Genomic DNA, 17,537 nt, shown 5'->3' with positions numbered 1-17,537 from the left:
TCTTCAACAGTAATATGGAAGTTCAGAAAAGGAATATGAGGGAGGGAAATACGAATAACAAATTCTTTTTTAGGTTTAATAAATTTGAGATGTCTACAGGAAATCCACTCTCCAATAGGTAGATGGTGATACAGGAGCTCAGGAGAGAAACTAAAATTGCATATAAAGATCTATAAATAATTGGCAACAGATGATAATTGAACTCATGGGACTGGAGGAGATCATAAAGAGAATATAGATTTTCAAAAAGAGCTCCAGAGTCCATATCTAGAGAAAGAACTGTGGAAACAGAAATGTATTAGAAAAATATTTGATTGAATATGTAATGTGATAGGGATATGATTGGGGTTTTGATGTGAAAGGATCACTCTCCTGCAGATATGAATAACACAGAAATAGGTTTTGAACAATGATACTTATATAACCCAGTGGAACTGCTTGTCAGATTTGGGGGAGAGGGATCATGAATCATGTGATCAGGCAAATTTTTTTCTAAATTAAAAAAGAGGTCCAGAAAAAAGCCTTGGGGGATACCCAGAATTAGTGGGTGGAATGTGTATGAAGACTGATCAAGGAAGAAAATGAGCAATCAGACTAGTAGGAGAAGAATCAAGAGGGAGCAGAATCACAAAAACTCAGAGAGGAATAAATATACAGAAGATGGTGCTCAATAGTGTCCAGTACTGAAAAGACCTTAAAGGGAAACCTTGAACAATCCAGTTTTGTTTCTTTCCACCAGGGAGTACCTTAATTTAAATCTTTAGATGAGATGATTCTTCCTCAGAATTACCTTGCTTATCTCACCCCTCCAGAAATGTTAACCCTTTTGAAACCATAACTAACATAATGGACATTTAAATCATAAGTTTTTCAAGCATTAAAAATGATAAACAGAATCAACAGTGACATTGGGAGGGGGAGCTTGCTAGCTTTGCTAATTCTTCCATGAAGAAAATTTCAAATATGATTTTGCTGGGAGAAGGGAAGAGGAACTGGAAGAGGATCAGTTCTAAAAGCATCATTATAAATCAAAAAGTTGCATAGAACCCCAGAAGTCTGTTTTCTGTCTGGCAAGAGTCTCTATCTCTCCTCAGGAGATGCCATGAAAGAAATGAAACACAGAAAAACTTAGTCTTTAGGAAAGATGAATGATCCTTTAGTAAAGAATGGTCCCTAAGTAGATTAAAATGGAGCTCTGGTTGTGTATGTTATACACCTCATCTTGGGACACTGCCAGTCCTTGGTTGCCTCACTTGATATCTTGAGCATGGCATAAGAAAAAAAAAAAAACAATCCTTTCAGCTGAAATATAACTTAGATCTAAACAGCTAAAAATTTCAGGGCTGAAATGTAGAAATAAATATGGACAGAGTCCAAGGTCTTGCAGTTCTCCTCATTCCCTCTGGGAAGGATATTATCATTTGTTATTCTGGCATTGTGTTCAGCCCGCTTTCATCTGCAAAGGTCCTGAGTTCTTTGTGGCAAACCAAAACACTGATTTGTTTCTGGGGAGTGTTTAATTGGTTGAAAGATGCCTTCCATTTATAATAATGATGATAGCTGACATGTGTATAAGATCACAACAGGCACGAGGGTACAGTGAGATAAAGAGCTTTCCTTGAAGCCAAGACAACCTTGGATCAAATCCTACCTCTGACACATAAGGACTGTGAGACTCTAGGAAGGTCACTTAACCTCTCAGTTCTCTAGCTAATAAGTTTAAGGAAAAGATGACAGGGAAGGACAAAAATTAATCCATATATTCCCCCCTCTCTCCTCCAATGCTGGTATCCACCTCATGTATACCCTCATCACTTCACACCTGGTCTATTGAAGTAGCCTAATTGAGGATCTGCCTATTTCACATCTCTTTTCACTCCAGTCCATCTCTACTCTCCTGTCAAAGTGATCTTCCAAAAGCTCAGGCCTGACTATGTCACTCCAGGGGCTTCCTATCACCTCTAGGATCATCCTTTCCAATACTCTCCCCATACAACATAATTATGAAGTAATTTTTTCCCAGTAGCCTGAAGAGCTAAGATCTTAGCATAATGAAAGTTTAAATTTCATCTAGTACGAAAAATATTCAAATGGACTCCTGTAATCTACTCTTCTTCCCTTCACCACTATCCTCTACTTCTCAACCTCAATGCAACCTTCTTGCCAGTGCTGGCAAGAAACTCTAATGGATTTGTTGACCTCTTGTCTTATCTTATCTGGTTTCACTACTAAGGCCATGTATTGCTGATTACCAAAAGCTTGGAGCAAATCTATTCAAAGCTTTATTTGGAATAATAAAATTTATGACTTGTTAAGAGCTTAGATTTCTAGTGTAACCACTCTCTTATATAGAAACCACTTCTATAAGCCCTCCATTTGAGGTTGAATGCTCAATATTTCATGAGAAAGCTCATGGTGTCAAGTAGCTAATAGCATTCTAATATTTGCAAGGCACTTTAAAAAAATGTCTCATTTGATCCTAACAACTCTGTGAAGTAAATGCTATTGTTATTCCCATTTTACAGATAAAAAAACAAGGTTGAGAAAGGTTAAGTAATAGAATAAGACAGAGAGTAGATGTCTGGGGCTTACCATCCATTATTAAACAACTCTGATTAATAAAAATTTCTTCATTAGGTTGAGTGATAAATTTTCTTCCCTGGTATTTCCATTCAATGGATTTAGTTCTGTCTTCTGGAATCATATAAAACTATTGTACTTTCTCTTGCACATGGTTTAGAATTCAAAATTGGTCTCTCCAACCATAAACTCCTAATCTAGTTTTTTCTTCTGACTTAAGCCTATTCAGTGTCCTCATATCCTTGAGTACCTTTACCCCTCACTCTTGCTTGTTCTCCCAGAACTTGCTTGTTCTATAATGTGTTAGTTTTCCTTGATTCTTAACTTCTCATTCTCTCTCACCTCATATTCAATCAGATGCTGAAGTCTTATTTCTATCTTTACAACAACTCTCATATATCTCACCACTATCCCCTAACATAGCTGCTGCCCTAGTCCAGGCCCATTATCACTTCCTTCCTAGAGAAATGAAATTTTGATTGATCTCTCTGATTAAAGTCTTTCCCCTTTCTCATCCATCCTCTACTCTGCTGCCCATGTGATCTTCCTAAAGCTTTCATATGATCATGTCACAAGCATACACGTTCACACACACACACTCAAAACTCAATAAACTCCAGTGACTCCCTCCAGGATCAAATAAAATCCTCTTTTATTTTTAAAGCCCTTTTACATGGCCCCTTCCAACCTTTTTTTTTTAGACTTTACTCCCATCCATTTGTTCTATGATACAATGAAGCAGCAAAATTAGCCTCCTTTTTACTTCTCACACTCAACAAGTCCATGCATTTTCACTGGCTTTCCCCATGACTGAATTTCTTTTTTCCTTTTTCATCTCTAAATTCTAGCTTCTCTGGGCTTCTTTCAAGACTTGGCTCAAATAGCATCTTCTTCAAAAATCCTTTCCCAAGATCTCTTAAAGCTAATGCCTTTTCTCTAAGACCTCTGATTAAACTGAGAGAGAGAGCGAGCGAGCGAGCGAGAGAGAGAGAGAGAGGGGGGGGGGAGGGAGAGAGAGAGAGAGACAGAGAGAGAGAGAGAGAGACAGAGAGAGACAGAGAGAGAGCGAGGGAGGGATGGAGGGAGGGAGGGAGAGGGAGAGGGAGAGGGAGAGAGAGAGAAACTTCATTTCATACAACCAATATATTCCAATATCTTTTGTATAAGCTGAAATCACAAATAATAGTCAGCCCCATTATTTGATAAGTATTTCTAATACAAACAAATCTAGGCATCAATTGACTATTCTTAGCTTTATTGGAGCTAAAAGCATCACCACTCGTGTTTTGGGGCCATTATTAATGACTAAATAGCATGAATGAAACAAAAGGGAGCACTGCTCTAAAATGGACATGACTTGTTACAAATGAGAACTTTGGACAAAGACCAATACAGGAGCTAATGTTTGGTACAAAATAATGTAATAACTCAACCACACTAATGCTTTTAAGAACCAGAATGTGTGTTATTGAGCAAATTGTTTGGAGAATTTATACTACTCGGAAAAATGGAGTGGATTTAGCCCATAATTTAAAATTCTTATTTTAGGCATTCTTCAGCCTTTTTTTTTCCCAAATGCCAGTTGCATATACCTGAATTTGTATGTGTTGAATTCATGTAAAACAAGGTCCAACAGCATCTTGTATACACATAATAACTTGCATGGCGTTCTCCTCCATTACATTGTGAGCTCCTTGAGAGATGGAATTGGTTTTTGCCTTTATTTGTATATTCATTGTTTAGAGCAATGCCAAGAATATAATAAGTGAATAATTACTTATGTTAACTTGACTTGTCTCTATTTTATTGGTAGTAACACTTTGTCAAACCTTAGTCCTGTTGCCTTTTCTCCCTTCCTTTTCTGTCTTACTCATGGATGACATTTCTGGGGAAAAAAATCATATGACTATACTAAATGAGTTTACTTAAAAAAAAAAGACTCATGCTATTTTATCTCAAATGGGTCCACTACTACTTGAAAGTCCTTTTATTCTTCCATGACTGACTCTATCACAGTTACCATAGTAGCCATTTTAGGCTTTCTCTTTTCTCAGATTTCCTGTCACCTCTTTCCCTTTCTTGCATCAGAACACCTAGCCTCTTACAACACTTTACTGAGAAAATATAATCTCTCCATCACTCATTCCCATATCCTTCCTTCTTTACATCACAAATCCCTTTGCATCAATTCTCACTCTTTCTTCTTTTGCTTCCTTCATTTCTCTGCCCACTTGTGCTCTCAATATTATAACCTTGTTTTCTTGACCCTTTCCTATCTTTCACTCTTCAATCTCCCCCATCTAATGTCCTTTTCATTGCTACCTATAAACATGCCTAGGGATCCCTCATCTTTGGCCCTCAAGTTCTCATCCTGTTCTGTTCCACAACGAAACTCCTAGAAAGAGTTATCCCCACCCATTGCTTCCATTTCTTCATTGCCCACTCACTTCATTCTCTTTTTCAATCTGATTCTTGAACAAAACACTTTATTGATATTGCTCTTTCCAAGACCACTAAAGATGGACAAACTCTTAAGATTGATATCCTTTTCTCATCTTGTTTCCTTCTTGATCTAACTACAGTGTTAGACATTATTGAACATCTTGGTTTGGATACCCATGCCTTATCTTCAATGATACCACTCTTTATTTTCTTTTTTCTTGTGAAATCACATTTTTCCCTGTTTCCTTTGTTAAGTCATTGTGCTAATGAGGATGGTGAATGGGATAGTAGATAAAAGCACCAGGCCTGGAATAAGAAAGACCTAAGTTCAAACAGGCCTCAATTAAATACAATTCATGCATGAGTCAAAAGACATTGCCCAAAGATCTCATTTTGGTAGCCTTCAAATAACCAATCGACTCACTCCATCAAATACCAATATGTTCCCAAGGACACCATTTTCTTTTCTATGACAATCTAACCTCTATCCTGAATTGCAGTCCCATATTAGTAATTAATAATAGGCATGTGTATAGCATTTTTTCTTAATGGGTCTTTGATTTCACTGGCTTAAGGATATTCTATTTACTTCTCTACCAGTGAAGATCAGTGTCTGCTTTGTGCTATGTAGTTGAGATTAAATGTCCAAAACTGGAGAAGTCAGCACCATGTCAGTGAGATGCATGCCAACCATAATGTATTCTACTTCTCCAATCTATGTAGCCATGGTTCTGGATAATGCTTCAAATGATAAAAGCTAGGAAAATATACTTGATGACTTGAATAAAATATACCTGACCTAGAAAGATGCCAAAACCAGTTTAGAGACTGGTGTCTTTAAAAAACTAAAAAAAAAAAAAATCTTTCTTATCCTACCAGCTCAGTGAATAATAGAGCTACCTATTGTGAAGATTGGATTTGGCTATCTCCTGATTATAACAATTAAGTTACTTAGCTCTTCCTTGATAGTGAAGATAAAATTGTAATCCTTGGTCTATTTTTAGATTTTAATCTCCAAAGTGTTAACTCGGTATTTAAAGTAGATTTTAACTACAAAAAGGCGTTAACTAACTAGAAAAGGTAAACTAACCAAAAAAGGTGTTAACTAACCACAAAAGGTAAAACTAACTAAAAAAGGTGTGAACATCCATTTCATACATTGAGTGGGTAGTCCTGGAGAGGAGCATCTGCTGTGTTTGATAGACATAAAATCTAGGGGAGGTGACCAAAGAGAAAAAGATCTTTAAATAGAGGAAACAGAGGCACATGGAGATTGTTCAAAGGAATCAGTCACTTGGACTTGAACTGGATCATTCAGTCACTCGGAGTTGGACTGGAAGAGACTCACTTAGGCTTGGAGTGAAGACAGTCACTTGAAGCTGGAGGGAAGACAGACACTTGAGGAGAAACTGGAAGACAGACACTTGAGGAGAAACTGGAAGACAGACACTTGGACTTGGAGTAAAGACACTTGACCATGGAACTGGACCCCTGGAGGAGCTTGTGCAGGAGACCTCAGACTGCTTTCTTTTTAGACCATCACCATGGTGAGTATAAAGGCTGACTTAGTTTCCTTGACCTTTCTGAAGGTGTGAACCTCTGAGAAAGGTCCATCATCTTGAGACTCCTTTCCCCTGGCTGGGGCTTAGAATTTCTACCTGGCTCAGAGGAAGGCAGAGTTCATTCTCTCTCTCTCTCTCTCTCTCTCTCTCTCTCTCTCTCTCTCTCTCTCTCTCTCTCTCTCTCATCCCTTAATATCTTCACTCTATTGTAAATAAACTACTATAAATTCCATTTACTCTAGTAATTCATTTTGGAATTATAAGTTAAATCCCCAGTGACCACCAATTTAATATTCAGAGTCCAATCACTAATTAAATAATTCAGTCCATATATAAATTTAACACTATATAGTGAGCAAGAGGAAGTAGATATTCATTCCCTTAGCTCTTCTCTACATGGGAGGTTAGGGGAAAAGATGTGTCACTAGAGACAAGAACCTAGGGATTGGAATTGGCCAAATGGCAATTGTGCTACCTATCAGTAACAACAGCTTCACTTTTAGGTAAAGCACAGGTACATTACTGTAGGGAGAAAGCATGAGCAGCCCACCTCCATGTTATTGTCCTGAGTAAAAGCTCAATTTACCTCATGAATCTTTTAGTTGTGGTCACAAAGCCAGAAGAGTTTTACACTGGATTAGCACATGTGAATTAATTGCTCAATTCAAATCCTTCCAGCTCCTTCACCTTGCATTAATATTTAATGGTGTCGATTAAGTCTATTGTGCTTCTTAGTAGAATGAATAACTTCAGGAAGATGAATGAGGAATAAGAATTTATTATGAAAAAGTATTACTGACCTTTTAAGGTAGCCAATTAGGTTGACTTAGAACCCTGACCCTTAACCTAAGCATACTGTTTGGACAATGGCTCTTGGGTTCACTCACTCATACCCTAAACAGTACAGTAAATTTCAATAAACTTATTTCATCTAATGCTCATTTCCCCCCAGATCTATAGCTGCATTTTTCCCAGATTCTGTAGGTAAGATGATGGTAATCTTTGGAATCTTTATCCCCATGTGCCTGGGTGCAAAGTTGGGTTCAGAGGTCCAGAAAAGGCCAAACACTTCTATGACCAGCCCCAAGTCCCCAAGACTTCCTTGACTTGGTCTTCTGATATTCTCTGGCCTCTTCTTAGGACATATTTATCAGGAAAAAGCCTTAACTAGCAAATAGAGGGAACTTCACAAAAAATGTTCTGTAGTTTGAAATGTGCCCTTAAGTCAGCCCTTAAGACAATTTTTTAAAAAACTCGATGCCTATTGGCTTCCCTGGGTTCAAGTCATAAATGAAACCATAACTTCTTCACTTAGTCTTTTCCAACTTTTCTAAATTCTAATGTCTTCCCTCTTTTAATAATTTCCTATTTGTCCAGTATATTGCTTGCTTTGTATATTTTTTTCTTGTTTTTGTTGTTTGTTGTCTCTCCACTTGAATTGTGACCTTGTTGAGGGCAGAGACTGTCTTTTGCCTTTTTTTATATGAGAATATATACATATACATATATATGTATTATTTAGTGCTTAGCATAAGGCCTGGCACATAGTGCACATTTAATAAATATTTATGGACTATAGGTATTGAATTTCACTTGGGAGTTGGAGGGAAAAGTCTCCTGCTGAGGAACCCAATACAAAATGGGTTGATGGGAAAAGACTCATTTGGATTATTTGGTGGATTCCTCTATTAACTAATTATTCCTCCCAACTAAGTTATAAATTTAGTTGTTTCTAGAAGGAATCTTAAATACTATTAGCACCTTGTAAATTTTGGTGCCCTAACAGAAAGTACCCTTTAGACAGTCTTAAATCTAGTTCCACCATCTGGGGATAACCTCAGTTTCCAATGCTCTTAATAATGGTAGCCTATTCTCATTAACCAAGTCCCAGCTGACCCTCCATTCAATCTTGCATTAATCAAAGTAGCCAACTGACACTCAGGTGAATATAATATGAACCATTTCTATTACTCACCCAGGTTGAGTAGGAGACAGTCTTACACTTTAATAATACTCAGCAAAATAGTCTGGTTGAACTGAATGGAAAATCTCATTGAGAGAAATCCTTAAAGAAATCTGCCTAGGAAATATTTTAAAGGATTTAAATTTGAATTGCAAATCTGATCTCCTGTCTCCCTGTGGACTCTTTAATCTTCATGCCTTCTCCTTAGAGTTCAGCTCTGTTCTCTAGGAACTTATCCTCTTTCATGTTAATGCAATAATTTTCTTTTCAGTTCCTTTTATTTGTTCTGAAAACATACTGATAAATTTGTGAGAAAGTAAATAATGGCCTATCCCATTTTTTTCCCTTCTGTCTGGCCTCAGTCATTTTAAATGAATTGGAAAAAGCAAGGAGTCTGAAAAAAAAATACAGCATATGCACATGAATATAGGGCATCTATAAGGTTAGAACTGAACAGAAACTAAGAAAGGCAGTCAATGCTCACCCTAGCACTGGGTTTTAATGTTCTAGTTTTACAACTCTCTGAGGAACAGAATTTCTTTGAACATTTTTTGAAGAGCCTTCCCCTCAGGGTTACCTTAGGCTCTCAGTTACTAGGACTAAGTAAGGTCCGATTTGTAAAAAGGCAAGATTTAGGGATGTGAAAAACTGCATCAGACCTATTATTAGGCATGTCAGCTTGAGATCTCTTTTCCCACCCTAACCCCCAGACAAAACAAAGCAACAACAGTTTGACTAACATTAGTCCCATTTTGCAGTTTTGATCTAATGATATAAGATGGAGTTTTAGTATCAAAGAACTTTCATAGACGGGATATGATTTGGAGGTTATTAAGAAATACATCTCTTTTGGGGGGCTTAATTTGGATTCAATATTGGAACTTGATTTGGGGGTGAAAGGCAGGAAGAGCCCACAAAGCTGCAAATGCTTTGCCTCCCCACCTTGGTGCCCTCCCCTAGGCTATCAGACTCCTTAACTCCATTTTATAAATTCAATACAAGGGAACAATGACTATTTGCAATAGCCTACACCAATCAAATAATTTATCTTTAATGAAGTATATGAATGGACAAATAGGCAAGACCAGGATAAATCCACAGATATCTCCATAAGGCATAAAGGGTATGGCCACAACCTAGAGTAATATAGCCAATGTCCCAAATAATGGCTTCTCTCCATCAAAAACTTTTATTAATAAGGACAATTGATAACTTATCAAGTTGATTAGCTCTCCTAATCCACCTATTAAACTAAAATCAGTCAAACCTATAAAGCAAGAGGATAGACAGGAGTACATCTGAGTCATCTAGGGATGAAGGTATGCCTGAATTCTAATAATAAAAAATTTCATATTGTCTAGAAAGCAAACATCTTTATTTGTTGTAATCCATTCATCCCTCTACCCAATAACCCCCTCCCTCACACACCCACATAAAAAGTCTGGTGGTATCTCATTCATCAGAAGCAGTTACCTGACCCTGACCTCACTGGTTCCATGGCCTTATGATATCTCTGGAAATTTCCCCTTTGCTATACCTGTACCCACTGTTCTGACCAGAAATAACTATTCTTCCCTGATTCAAAGTCACTGACTGCATTTTAAAATGGCTTGATGCCTCCTTTATTCTAGAATCTCTTTGAGATCATTTTATTTAGTGCCTGACAAAATTAGGTGCCTAAGTGGCACCATAGCAGACAGACCACTGGAGTCAGGAAGATTAAATTTCAAATTCAAACACCTGCTAGCTGTGTGGCCCAGAACAAGTCATTTAACTTCCTTTTGACTCAGTTTTCTCATCTATAAAAGGAAAATAATATTAACGCCTACTTCCCAGGGTTGTTGTGAGAATTAAATGAGATAATAATTGTAAATCTCTATCACAGGGCTTGGAGCATAGTAAATGCTATATAAATGTCATTATTACTATTATCATTATTTTTCATCCCCCTGCCCCCATTACTCCCAAGTGCCTATTAAAGTATTCTCTACCCTTAGGATATTCCATAAATATTTGTTTATTCATAATGACCCACCAACATCTACTATGTGACTAAGTAAGGAAATTGATTTTTCTGTTTATTCTTTAATGAAAAGGGGATATACTTGGAAAGAAGATGCTGATTTTCTAAATCAGAAAGTTGTTGTACATATATTAATGATGATAAAGCTCCTTTAAAATGAAAAGAAAAAACAACAATCTAGGAATCCCTTTTAATGTTGGGCTTATTTATATGAGCTCATTAAAGGAAGATCCTGGGTTGGATATTTTTTTAACCAAAAATTATTTAAAAGACTCTTTAAATATTAAATATTTCTTACAGGATCTCATTAAGGGCAGAGTTGTGAGATTATAGTAGTAACTCTTTGCTATTTCTCCATTCCCTACTGGGACAGGAGAAATCTATGAATAAGCCCTCTGGGCAATTCCTTAATTATTTTGGAGGAGTGGGAGGAAGGAATGGAAATATTAAAGGAAAATTGGTACTGCCCTCCTTTTAATCTCCTGACTAGAGCAATCATAGTTTATAAAGCCTCTATGGTCACAAACTCTGAAGAAATAATTGACATCAATTCATCCAAAGCAGTCTCAGTGCCCAGTGTTTAACAATGTATTAAGAGGGAAAACACTAAAATGATGGGAAAAAAGACCCAGGAAGGAGAGGGTCAAAAGCATAGAAAAGTTTGCTTATCTAGCAGAAGATTGCCTTAGAGATAAAAACCACTTAAAGCATATATCTCGAGATTTTCTATATGGAAATCCCAAACAAAACTGTGTATGCTCAAACAGCATACTCACAACCATGCTCTTGTCTCCTTTTGCTTAAAAACACTTTTAAACAATCCTACCATCCCTTCAACTTCTCATTACCCTTTTTGTCTTCTACTAGAAATTCCTAGGTTTATCAACATTTATTGCCTGTATATCTTGCCTACCAATCATTTTTCAGTTCCTTGAAGCCTGGCTTCAGATACAACCTCCTTACTGAAACTCCTCTCTTAAAGGTTACCTCCAATTTATTCAGCATTAAAGCTAATGATTTTTCTCAGTTTTTATCTTTGCAGGTTTTAATATGGCAACCACCACTTTTTCTTGGTCACCCTCTCCTTCTTTGGTTTTATACTTGTTAATGTTATATGGTTGGACTAAATAATTAATTGGTGGTTTTCATGGATTTAATTACTAAATTCCAAAATGAATTACTCAAGTAAATGAAATTTATATTAGCTTATTTTACAATAGAGGGACGATATAAAGGAATGAGAGAGACAGAGACAGAGACAGAGACAGAGACAGAGACAGAGAGACAGAGAGAGAGAGATGATGAGAGAGAGAGAGACAGAGAGAGAGACAGAGAGAGAGAGACAGAGAGAGAGACAGAGAGAGAGAGAGAGAGAGAGAGAGACAAAGAGACAGAGAGACAGAGAGAGAGAGAGAACTCTGGCTTCCTCTAAGCCAGGTAGAAATTCTAAGCCACAGCCAGGGGAAAGGAGTCTCAAGATGATGGGCCTTTTTCTGAGGTTCACACCTCCAGAAAGGGCAAGGAAGGAAGTCAACCTTTACACTCACCACAGTGACCATCTAAAAGGAAAAGCAGTCTGAGGTCTCCCGGACCAGCTCCTCTAGGGGTCCAGTTCCACAACCAACTGTCTTCACTCTGAGCCCGAGTTACTGTTCTTCCAGTCCAACTCTGAGTGACTGACTGAATCCCTGTGTATCTGTTTCCACTATTTAAAGACCTTTTTCTCTTGTGTCACCTCCCCTAAATTTTACATCTATCAATCCCAGCCAATGCTCCTCTCCATGACTGCCCATTCTTTCACACATGGGTCACAGACCTCCCACTCAATGTATTAAATAGGTGTTCATACCTTTTTGTGATTAGTTCATACCTTTTCGTAGTAAGTTCATACCTTTTTTGTGGTTAAAATGGATAGATCTACTTTTAGTACTGGGTTTACACCTTGGGAATTAGAATCTAAAAATAGACAGGGGATTACAATTTAATCTTCACAATAAAGGAAGAGCTAAGTACCTTCATTGTTACAATCAGGGGAGAGTCAAATCTAATCTTCACATACTACACTGATTTCTTTTTCTTGGTTCTCTTTCTTCCCATCTGACTGTTCTTTCTCAGTCCTCTTTGCTGAAGGATCATCCATTTCATGCCAAAAAAATATGGGCACTATCCAAGGCTTGGTACTAGATTGTCTTTTATTATCTCTCCCTTGGTAATTTCATTGTCTCTAAAGGATTCAATTATCATCTCTATATCACTGTTTCAGATGGATAGAGAGGTAAATAGATGAAAATAGATAGATAGATAGATAGATAGATAGATAGATAGATAGATAGATAGATAGATAGATAGATAGATAGATAGATAGATAGATAGTAGATAGATAGATAGATAGTAGATAGATAGATAGTAGATAGATAGACAGATAGATAGATAGATAGATAGATAGATAGATAGATAGATAGATAGATTTATATCTAACCCTAAACTTTCTCCCAACTTACTATCCTTTATTACCAATTGCCCACTATAAATCTCCACTTGGATATCCCACAAGGTTTCTCAAACTCAACATATCCAAAAAAGAAGTTATTCCTTCCCATATCAACAGATCCATCCTCCAAACTTTTTCATTTCTGTTAGTAACACCTCTACCCAGATTAATAGGATAGAAAAAGTCAGAATTAGAAATTACCGAAGAGGTCATCTAAATACCCCCATTTTGCAGATAGGAAAGTGAAAGATAGAGAGCCTATGTGTCTTTCCTAAGGTCCCATTGGTAATAAATGGTAAATCAGTATTCAAATATAAAAGTTTTCAGTAATTGGAGCCAAATTCTTCAAAAAGCAAAAGAGTTCCCCTGAGTAATTTCTTCTCATAAGTACTTTAAATGTTGACATAATAGTGAACTACCATTTATCTCAAATGGTTGATTACTTGAATACACGTGTAGATGATCAATTTTCAAATCATTAGAATACATTAAAATAAGCTGAGGCAATGTGGTATAGGAAATAAAGAGTTAGGCTGGGATCCAGGAAATCCTATGTTTTAACTCCAGTTCAATCTGTACTGGCTAAAAGACCTGAGCAAGTCACTTAATTTTCAATGTTGTAGGCATATCTAAGACTACAAATTTTAGAGAAGATACAAATCTACATTGGGAGAGGGAATGTCCTTAGCCAGGAATTTTCTATGTCAATTATATTACAGGTCTAATCCCTATCCCCAAAGCATATTAAATGCAAAAAAAAAAGATCCCTAGTATCAATTTAAACATTATTTGATATCAAAAGTTATAAACATTTTAGTTTTGTTCTGTTTTTTTTTAATTAGCATTGGTTTGCATGCCATATTTTGTGCAGCATAATATAGAGTAATGATTTTATTGTTATGGTTCAAAGAAACTATACCAGATCACCCACTAAGTCATACTAAAATCATAATTGGTATTGCTGAAGGAAGGAGTCTCACTAATTAGGTCATACATCCTTTGGACTATTGAGGCAAATTATCAGTTACAAAGTTCTTGAGTTCAAAATTAGGCTATCTAATTTTTCCCAACTACATAATATGTCTAAATTTAAAGAAAGACTTATTTTGCTTTTATTTTCCCTTGCCATTTCTTGAACTGTATTTTTCTCAAGCAACTACTCTGGAAACTTATGTAGGATGTGTGTATGAGGGTTTTAAAATCTCAATTATCCATGCCAGGATTCTACATCTTGAACATTTAACCACAGTCAGGGGTTCTCTGGCGCAAACTGTTACAGATGACCTCAATTTTTTGGGAGCATGTTTTTGTAGTGAATAAACTGCTTTCTCCACTAAATGGTCTCTTAAGAATATATGTTGGTTTCAATAATGCAATCACCATGAAACAGGCTGTCTCAAAGACATAATCCTAATGGTTCTTAATGCCTCTGGAGTTTTTAGGTGCTTCCAAAGAGTCTAGACCCCACTTCTAGTTACCATGTTCCATTTGATTCAACAAACATTTATTAAATGCCTGTTTTGTGCAAGGCAATGTTGGGTGCTAAGGACACAACGATTTAAAAATATACCAACCTTGGTTCAAGAATAATAAGTAATTAGAGGTAACATTTCTATAACCTTTACTATGTGCTATGCTCTGTGCTAAGCACTTTACAGTTATTATCCCTTTGATATTCACAATAGTACTGGGAGGTAAGTACCTTCTAGGAGGACTAAATTATACTCATTTTACAGGTGAAGAAAATGAGGTAAATAGAGGTTAAGTGACTTGCCAAAGATCACACAGCTAGTAAGTATCTCATGAGAAATGTATAATCTAATGAAATAGAAGTGGAAGAAATAGAGGATAAGAAATATATATAGTAGTAGTAGTAGTCTCTCGGTGACAGAGAATGACTATTGTCTTTGTGCATTATCATCTATTGATGTACCCTCCTGTGGCTTTGGAGTCCAAAGGCTGAGGCACACAGTTTGTGGCACACAGGGCCTGGGACGCCAGTTGTTACGGGAGGTGCGGTTGTGGCCTGGTGTCGGCATTCACACGCAGCGGCAAGACGTCAACATCGCTCATCTTCAAAGGTGGCGGCGGCATGGTTAATGTGTGTTCGCCAGTTGCTTCTGTCAGAGGCAGTGAGTTCTAGTTGCTTTGGTGTAATGCCAGCCCATTTCAAGTTGGACTTTAGCTGGTCCTTGAATCTTTTCTTTGGTCGGCCTTGTTTCCTGAGTCCAGCTGACAGTTCACCATAGAATACCTGTCTTGGTATTCGCTGTGGGTCCATGCGGATGACGTGTCCAGACCATCGTAGCTGGGCTTTGAGGACCATGACTTCGATGCTGGTGGAGTTGGCTCTGTCGAGGACTTCCTGATTGGTGATTCGGTCCTGCCATCGGATCCTCATGATTGACCGGAGGGAGCGTTGGTGGAATTGCTCCAGCTGTTTCATGTGCTTCCGGTACAGTGTCCATGTCTCACAACCGTACAGGAGCGAGCTGAGGACCACTGCAATATACACTTTGAGCTTCCTCGAAGTGCTTACACTTCTGTGTTGGAGGACTTTGCAGCGCAGCCGCCCGAGTGCCTGGCTGGCCTTTTGGATCCTGGCATTAATCTCATGGTCTAGGGACCCGTTGTTGGCGATGGTGCTGCCCAGGTACTTGAAAGTGTTGACGTTAGAAAGCTGTGTGCCATCGATTGTAATGCATGGCTGGTTCGTTGGCCTCCCTGGTGCAGGTTGGAACAGCACCTCTGTTTTGCTGAGGCTGAGAGTCAGGCCAAACAGTTTTGTTGCGGTGGAGAACCTGTCCACAATGGTTTGGTGATGATTTTCTTGGTGGGCCATGAGAGCACAGTCATCTGCAAAGAGAGCTTCCAGGATGAGTCTCTCTGTTGTCTTTGTTTTTGTAGTCAGGCGGCGAAGGTCGAATAGTGAGCCATCCAGTCGGTATTTGATGTAGACGTCCAGGTCTAGATCTATCACAACATGTCGTAATACTTGGGTGAAAAATAGGTTGAATAGTACCGGAGCGAGGACACAGCCTTGTTTCACGCCATTGGAGATGTTGAAGCGATCGGAAGTCTCTCCACCAGATAGGACTTCCCCTGTCATGTCAACATGAAAGAGCTGGATCAGTTTGATGAATTTTGCTGGGCAACTGAGCTTGCTGAGGATCACCCACAATGCATCCCTGTTCACTGTGCCAAACACCTTTGTCAGGTCTATGAAGACAATGTAGAGACTCAGGTTCTGCTCAAGGCATTTTTCCTGCATTTGCCTCACTGTGAAGACCATGTCGATGGTGCTGCGATCTGGTCGGAAGCCATATTGTGATTCAGGCAGGTTCTGCTCTGAAACAAATGACAGGAGTCTGTTGAGTATAACACGGGCGAGGATCTTTCTGGCAGTGGAGAGTAGTGAGATGCCTCTGTAGTTGTCACAGGCTGCTCATGAGCCTTTGTTCTTGTATGGGGCTACGATGGAGGCATCTCTGAGTTCTGGGGGCATGTCTTCCTCTTCCCATATGTTGGTTAGCACTATGTGGAATGCCTGGAGCGCCTTTCCATTTAAGGCCTTGTACACCTCGGTTGGGATCCCGTCTTTACCGGGTTCCTTGCCTGCACTCATTTGTTTAATGGCTTTTTGGACTTCCTCTATTGAAGAGGGACGTCAAGTTGTTCAATGGTGCGGTTTTGGGGGATCTGGTCAAGGGTGCTTTGGTTGACTGAAGAGAGTCGGTTGAGAAGGTGACTGAAGTGTTCTTTCCACCTGTTGCTGATGCCTTTTTTATCTTTTATGAGAGTGTCACCGTCAGAGGATAGCAAGGGAGTGGTGGTGGGTTTTAATGGCCCATAGACAGTCTTGAGGGCACTGAAAAATTGTTTGTAGTTTTTCCTATCAGCAAACTGCTGGATTTCTTCTGCCTTTTTTTCCCACCATCGGTCTTGCATCTTCCTGATCTCACGCTGTGCCGTGGCTTGAAGAGACTTGAATCTGTCCTTTTTAGGAGCAGAGTTTGGGTTATTTTGCCACTCCATAAAGGCTTTGTTCTTCTTGCTCAATAGGTCTTCAATAGCAGTGTTGTTCTCATCGAACCAGTCCTGGTGGAAATATATATATATATATATATATATATATAAGGAACACAACTCTCATATGGTAATAAGAATTAAGGGCAAAGCTCCCCAGTTCTATTTTACGCCCTCCAGTATTGCTAAATGCTTAGAAGAGGATTGTCAAAACTTCAGTTAATTTTTATAACCTTGGAACTGCTAGGGGCAAAATGGAATTAGAAAGGGACTTAAAGCTAAACATCAAATAACTCTGCAAGAATTCCCACTTAGGAAGGGGGTAAAAATTTCTTAAAGTGAACGACTTTTTTCTGATCTAAATATAGTTGTAGGTCTTTGGGAAAAGAAAAAAACAAAAGCTGAAAATAAGTTGTTTAGCACTTGGTATGAGATAATCTTACAAAAGAA

This window comes from Monodelphis domestica, chromosome 2, assembly GCF_027887165.1.
Source record: "Monodelphis domestica isolate mMonDom1 chromosome 2, mMonDom1.pri, whole genome shotgun sequence".
Classification (NCBI taxonomy): Eukaryota; Metazoa; Chordata; class Mammalia; order Didelphimorphia; family Didelphidae; genus Monodelphis; species Monodelphis domestica.
The sequence above is the reverse complement of the archived record's forward strand: the minus strand, read 5'-3'. Positions refer to the sequence as shown.